Source organism: Aotus nancymaae, unplaced genomic scaffold (genome assembly GCF_030222135.1).
Source record: "Aotus nancymaae isolate 86718 unplaced genomic scaffold, 86718_ANA_hifiasm-v0.15.2.pri h1tg000006l, whole genome shotgun sequence".
NCBI classification, from domain to species: domain Eukaryota; kingdom Metazoa; phylum Chordata; class Mammalia; order Primates; family Aotidae; genus Aotus; species Aotus nancymaae.
Genome location: NW_026988417.1, coordinates 28,049,567 through 28,056,236, shown reverse-complemented (window position 1 = coordinate 28,056,236; position 6,670 = coordinate 28,049,567). Strand labels below are relative to the sequence as shown.

Sequence of the window (6,670 nt, the reverse complement as noted above, 5' to 3'; positions counted from 1 at the left end):
AGATACTGTTCTTAACACCTTGAATATAGAAGAATTATACAACTAAAGGGGTCATTAGTTTCTTGAATACGTAAAATCTATATTGTAATTTTCAGAATATAGGTGTTATAGCTGAAATGTCTGATTCTGAATTGCAGCTCAGCTACTTATTGCCTATCATCTTGCCAACCCATTTATGCTTCTATGCATCAGTTCTATCCATTATAAAATAAGAAAATAATCACACCACATGCTTTTGTTACAAGAATTCTGAATTAGGTCGTACACAAATAAAGCACATAAGACAAAACTGAGAAAACACTTTATAGAAAGTAATTTTTAAAACTGAATTATTGTGCAACCAGTTCCCGCATACACAGAGTCCTGTAGCCCAGGTCTTACCCGAATCAGGATGAGGTAGTGGTGGGGTCCAGGTGGGGCTGCTGGCTGGGCCCCTGCTTGCTTCACACCTGCACATACCACTCCCTCAGATCTTTCCTACCCTTCACTCACAGAAGTCTTCAGGCAAGTTTTTCACTTACAAGGGACTGCGTATTTTCTACCAAGCCTTTGTGGGTTTGGTTGAAGTCCGGAGATAGCTGTGTTTTTACATGGCTTTCCAACATTTAGCTATGATTGGTATGATATTTGGGAAGGTCTGACCTTGAGGTTTCATGGAGTGATTGCCTTTGATTACTTCGGCTTTGGCTTCAGTGACAAACAGAGACCACGTCACTATTCCGTATTTGAGCAAGCCAGGTCATAGAAGCGCTTTGGGGCTTCTGGGGACCCAGAACCGCAGGATCAACCTTTTGTCTCATGACTATAGAGATACTGTTGCTGAGGTGCTTCTCTACAGATACAAGCAGAATCTATCTGGTCAGTTTACCATAAAGAGTCTCCGTCTGTCACATGGAGGTATCTTTCCTGAGACTCCCTGTCCACTCCTTCTCCAAAAGCTACATAGAGATGGAAGCGTGCTGTCACCCATCATCATTCAGCTGATGAACTTCTATGTATTCTCCCCAGGTCTCACCCCAGTCTTTGGTCTGTATACCCACCGTCTGAGAGTGTGCTGTGGGACACGTGGGCAGGGATCCCCAACAATGACGGGAACTTAGTAATCAATAGTCTCTTACAATACATCAATCAGAGGAAGAAGTTCAGAAGGCGCTGGGTGGGAACTCTTGGCTCCATAACTATCCCCATTCATTTTGGCTATGGGCCATTGGAACCCGTAAATCCCTACCCAGAGTTTTTGGAGCTGTACAGGAAAATGCTGCCACAGTCCACAGTGTCGATTCTAGATGACCATATTAGCCACTATACACAGCTAGAGGATCCTATTGGCTTCTTGAATGCATAGATGGGCCTCATCAACTCCTTCTGAGTTGGAAAGAGTAGCTTCTCTGTATTACCTCCCCACTCCCTTATTTGTTGTGTATTCCATTTAGGAGCAAATGCCCAAAAGAGGTCCTGGCGTTCAAACACTATTCTCTAACAAAGTCCACTTTACTCAAATTGGTGAACAGTATATAGGAAAAAGCCAGCAGGAACTCTGAGGTTGACAGGAACTCTGCTATAAGGTTGACATAATAGTCAACTTCCCATTACGTTGACATCTGATCAAATATATGGACTGGGCTTTGTTTTTGTGTTACTAGGAAATTCTGATGAGGGTTACTATTTACCAATGCAGAAAGATGTTCTTTTTTATAAATGAGTTTTTAACATTTTGGACTTCTCTGAAGTATTTTGAAATACTAATTTCTGGCCCAACCCCAACAGGAATTCTTCAGTAAGAATGAGGAGGGGGCCTCTTTCCCTGCTTGAACTGCTTTATGGGCACATGCTTTTTAAAAGTTCTTTAAGCCACAAAGCTGAGTCCTCTTTGTCATACCTTTGGATTTAGTTTCATCAGTTGTTTTTAATTATAAACATTTTGTCAAAGTAGATATTGCTTTAAATAATACAGTATTCTAAGTATGATTTAAAACTATGATTTACGTACACATTATATGTATTTTATAAGGATACTAAACCAGCACACCTTTACTCTGCCAGAGTAGTGAACCTAATTAAACACGTTTGATTTCTGAATAAATTGAACTAAATCCAAACTATTTACAGAATTTTCTAAAATCACAGGACATTAAGGACCAATCACATCTGTGCCAGAGATTCATTGTTATTAGCTGGGAAGACCAATTCTAACAGCAAATAAGTCTTAGAAGCACGTCTCTCTTGAGCTACTGTACTAAGGAAGGGATTGTTGTGTAGCCAAGTCAGCATGCTGAATGCACGTTGATTCCTTTATGATGACTGCTTAGCTCCCCATTTCCTGTCCCAGAGAGACTTTCCAATGTAGCTCAGTAATTCCTGTACTTTGCAGACAAGAAAGTTCCAAAAACTTTAAGAACAAATTCTGAAAGACCTATGAGCAAATGGTACTGGTTTATTATTATTATTTTTTGAAGTTAGATTTCATTATCTTAGTCAAAGTAGTATTATTAAGTGATTATTTAAAATTTGTTTTTTTTAATTAGCAACTTCAGGTATAACAATTTTGAAACTTGAATAAGTATTTATTTTCTATTAATAAAAATGAATTTTGTTAAAAAATGAATTATTGGCTCTTTATTTAATCAAAAAATGAAATCCCAGATAGGATAGGTGATTTACTGAAAGTCACACAACTGCTTAGTGGTCTTTTAATTATTATATGTAAGTCACAATTCAGGGCTCTTTACTGATAATTAATTGATAGAAGGACATTGAACAGATAAATCTTGTCATTATGGTATTGTGTTAAAAACAGCAAGGCTGCTTAAATGTCTCTGATTTTAAAGTTTAAGTAGCTGTTTATTTAAAAATTATTAAAGTTAAATTATGTTACAGAATCAAATTATGATTTTTGCTTAAGGAATACAATAATGACCATCACATATAGTCTGTGAGCCATCAGTATCAGAATCTCCTTGGGTGCTTTGTAGAAATGTCTTTTCTTAGATGGCTCTCACATACATTCTGAGACAGAATGATTCAATTGGAACTAATTGTTTCCATAATTTACCTACTATCAGAAATCCTCATTCCTATGAATGCTTGATTTTTCCTGTTCTAATGTTCAAATGCAGTTATAGACCTGAGTTTAAATTCCGGTGCCACCACACTGGAATTATAGAATGTCGGTCAAATTTATCTCCTTTTCTCATTTGTGAAAAAGAGACAATGTTAAGTGTCTTACTCATGGAGTTACTGCAGAATGAAATGAGTTAATACATAGAAAGAGTTTGACACTTCATAAATAATAGAATGTGGAGTTTGGAAGGGACTCTGGAGGTGATTTAGACATACTTTGACTCTCTTAGATGCAAATCACAATTAGATTGTGATGTCTCTAAAGACAGAATCAGATTCATGCTTCTTTCTATGTCAAAAATCTAGAAAAAAAGAGGAAGTTCAGAAGTCTCTTAATTGTATATAGATTTTTCAATATTTATTCTGTTCTGTTTTCATCCTCAGATACAATCTCTAGGGCTATAATTTCTCTAGATTTCTGAAATTAACGCAGATTACCCTCATTCAGTACAAGTACCAAAAAAATTTTTGATGTAAATTTTCCTTCCTGTATATGTATTTTCCAATGGATGGTCAATAGAAAATAAATTTTATAAGAAGCTTCATACTCAAAATGCCACATTCTCTATACAGTTTCAGAAATATACCATTCATATTAAAAGCTACAATCAATCCTATAGAAAAAAAATACTTCATTTGCTTCTTTTACTCAGTATTTCTGAAAATTTCTTGGTAGAGAAACATTTTTTACTGCATAATACCTAACAAAAGATTTTAGCATAAGTGATTATCTTTGGTCACTGTTTTGTTCATATGATGTTTAAAAGCTATACTCTGTTCCTCAGTCTTTTTTGTATTTGGAAAAGGTGACAATGAAGTTGTGATCTAGCGCAGAAGCATGTCTGTCTTCAAATCCTAATGCTTCACTTAGTAGCTAAGTAATCTTAGGCAAGTTAATCCAAATTTCTAGACCTCCATTTTTCAAATCTGCAAAATGGAGCTAATACTCACTTTGAAGTATTTTTGTGAGTATCCCATTCCGTGATATACATAGTAACTCCAGTCTAGGAGTTACAAAAATGGTGTATTAATTTTGTTCTGTGTTGATCCCATTGTTGCCTGGAATCACAGCAGCAACATAAAACATCCTAATTTTTGTGTTCATGATAGTTTCAAATCACCCCTTTATCTTTAAATAATTTCACTTATCAAATACAATAGACTTCATCTGACTGGGAGAAGGAGACAAGCCATTCATAATCACTCAGAGGAAGAGAGAGATTAACTAATGAAGTATTAAAATCCAAAACTCTTAGTCCAACAGAGGTCCTTTTCCAGTAATATCCTTATATTTGTCACTGCTTTCTCTTCTTCTGTGGCTGATATCAATGTCTGCTAAATTCTATGTCAAGTGTTACAAGGAAATGAAAGCCAAGGTCAGAAAAAAACATGCATTTTGTGTATGTTTTTTCTTCTGAAGCGAAATGTGGGTTGGTTAGACATTATCTTCCCATTATCACTTTTCTATGCTGACTGCTGACTGTGCTTAGGTGACAAAAAGCAGTGGTAATTGAACAAAAATATTCTAACCCTCATGGTAATTAAAAAAAAAAGGTAGTGAAAGCAGCTTCCTACTGAAGGTTCTATTGTGCAGTTAAGGCAAGATGTCACCAGGAACAACAAAGCAAAAATGGGGCCTTTCAAAATGATTGATCAGTTCTTCAGCCCCCACTCACTGGTCTTCTGACTTGGAATGAGCCACACTAATTCACAGCCTACTCTCCAAAGGCAAAATCCCGTGTTGTGACCTCCAGTAGCACTTCTAGCCTGGATTTCACATCTTGTACCTGTAATATTTTAAGTGTGCTTCATCCTGAAGGACTATCTTTCTAATACTACGTGAAAAGTTTATGGTCAAAGACAGTTTGACAAGACTTCTTCTAGGACCTCATGCAGAAGAAAAACCTTAGTAAACTAGATGCCCCCAGTGTATGGTTCTCAGCTTTTCTATCTCATTTTTTCCCTCTCTCTGTATGTAATAACATACTAACAATAGACCATGTATTGAGAACAGATTCATATCTACCAAGGTCATCAAAGTCATTTTTCCATTGTATCAGTTGAGAATGAGATACATAAACTGTTAAATATCTTAAATAATTAAACTTACAGTTAGCAGGAATAAATGGGAAGACAGATTTTAATATGGAAATTGACAAGTGCAGAATCAGAACTTCTATAGACAGAAAGCACATTGTATCTTACTTGTCAGTCATTGACACCTTAAGTGAATTATTAAAATTTTTTTATTTTTAATTTATTCTAATTATATATATTTGTGGGATACAGCATAATGATTAAATCATTATAAGTAGCATATTTATTGCCTCAAGCACTTCTCATTTGTTTGCAATGACAACATTCAAAATTCTCTCTCTAGCTATTTTGACGTATACAATACATTATTGTTGACTAGTCACTCTACTTTTCAAGAGAATACCAGAACTTATCCCTCCTAGCTAATGGTGACTTTCTACCCTTTGACAAACCTCTCCTTATATTCTTCCCTGACTACTCCACTCAGCCTTGGCTAACCACTTTTTTACTGTTCACTTCTATGAGATCAGCTCTTTTAGATTCCACATGAGTGTGATCATGTGGTATTTGTCTTCTATGCCTGGCTTATTTAACTTAATATCATGTCTTCTAGGTTCAATGTTGTTGCAGGTGATAGAGTTTTAGTTATTAAGGCTAACTACAATTCCATTGTGTACATATATCACATTCATTCTATTCATTCATTCATTCATGGACACATATGGTTGTCTTAGCTATTGTGAATAAAGCTGCAATAAACATGAAAGTGCAGATTCTTTTCAGCATGCTGACTTAATGACTTTTGAATATACAGCCAGAAGTGGAATTTTTGGGTCATATAGTACTTCTATTTTTAAATTTTGTGAAACCTCCATGCTGATTTTTATAGTGAATGTACTAATTTAAATTCTAAAACAGTGTATAACAGTTCTTCTTTCTCCACATCCCCATGAAGATTTGTTATTGTTTTCTTTTTTATAATAACCATTCTGACTGGGGTGAGGTAATATTTCTAACTGGGGTGAGGTAATATTTCTAACTGGGGTGAGGTGATTTTGATTTGCACTTCCCTGATGATTAATGATGCTGAGCATATTTTTTCAGACAATCGGCCACTTGCATGTATTTTTCTGCAAAATGTTTATTCCCTTCTTTTGTCCATTTTTAAACTGGATTGTTATTTTGCTATTGATTTGCGTTTCTTTATATTCTGAATATTAACCACTAGTCAGGTACATAGTTTATGAAAATTTTCTCCCATTCTGTAAGTTGTTTCTTCAGTCTTGATGATTTCCTATGCTGTTCAGAGGCTTTGTAATTTGATATAATTCTACATGTCTTATTTTGCTTTCATTGACTGTACTTTTGATATTTGATTTAATCACTTTGCCCAGTCAAATATCATGAAAAGTTTCTCCTATTTTTCCTTTTAGTAAGTTCAAAGTTTCAAGAATTACATTTAAGTCTTTCATCCATTTTGAAAAGATTTTTATAATTGGTGAAGTATAAGTGT

At 35.2% G+C, this 6,670-nt stretch overlaps 1 pseudogene; it reads left to right on the top strand.

Moving 5' to 3' along the window:
* Nucleotides 1–391: 391 nt before the first annotated feature.
* On the top strand, nucleotides 392–1,369 carry LOC105721286 (mesoderm-specific transcript homolog protein-like; annotated as a pseudogene).
* The last annotated feature ends 5,301 nt before the right edge of the window (nucleotides 1,370–6,670 follow it).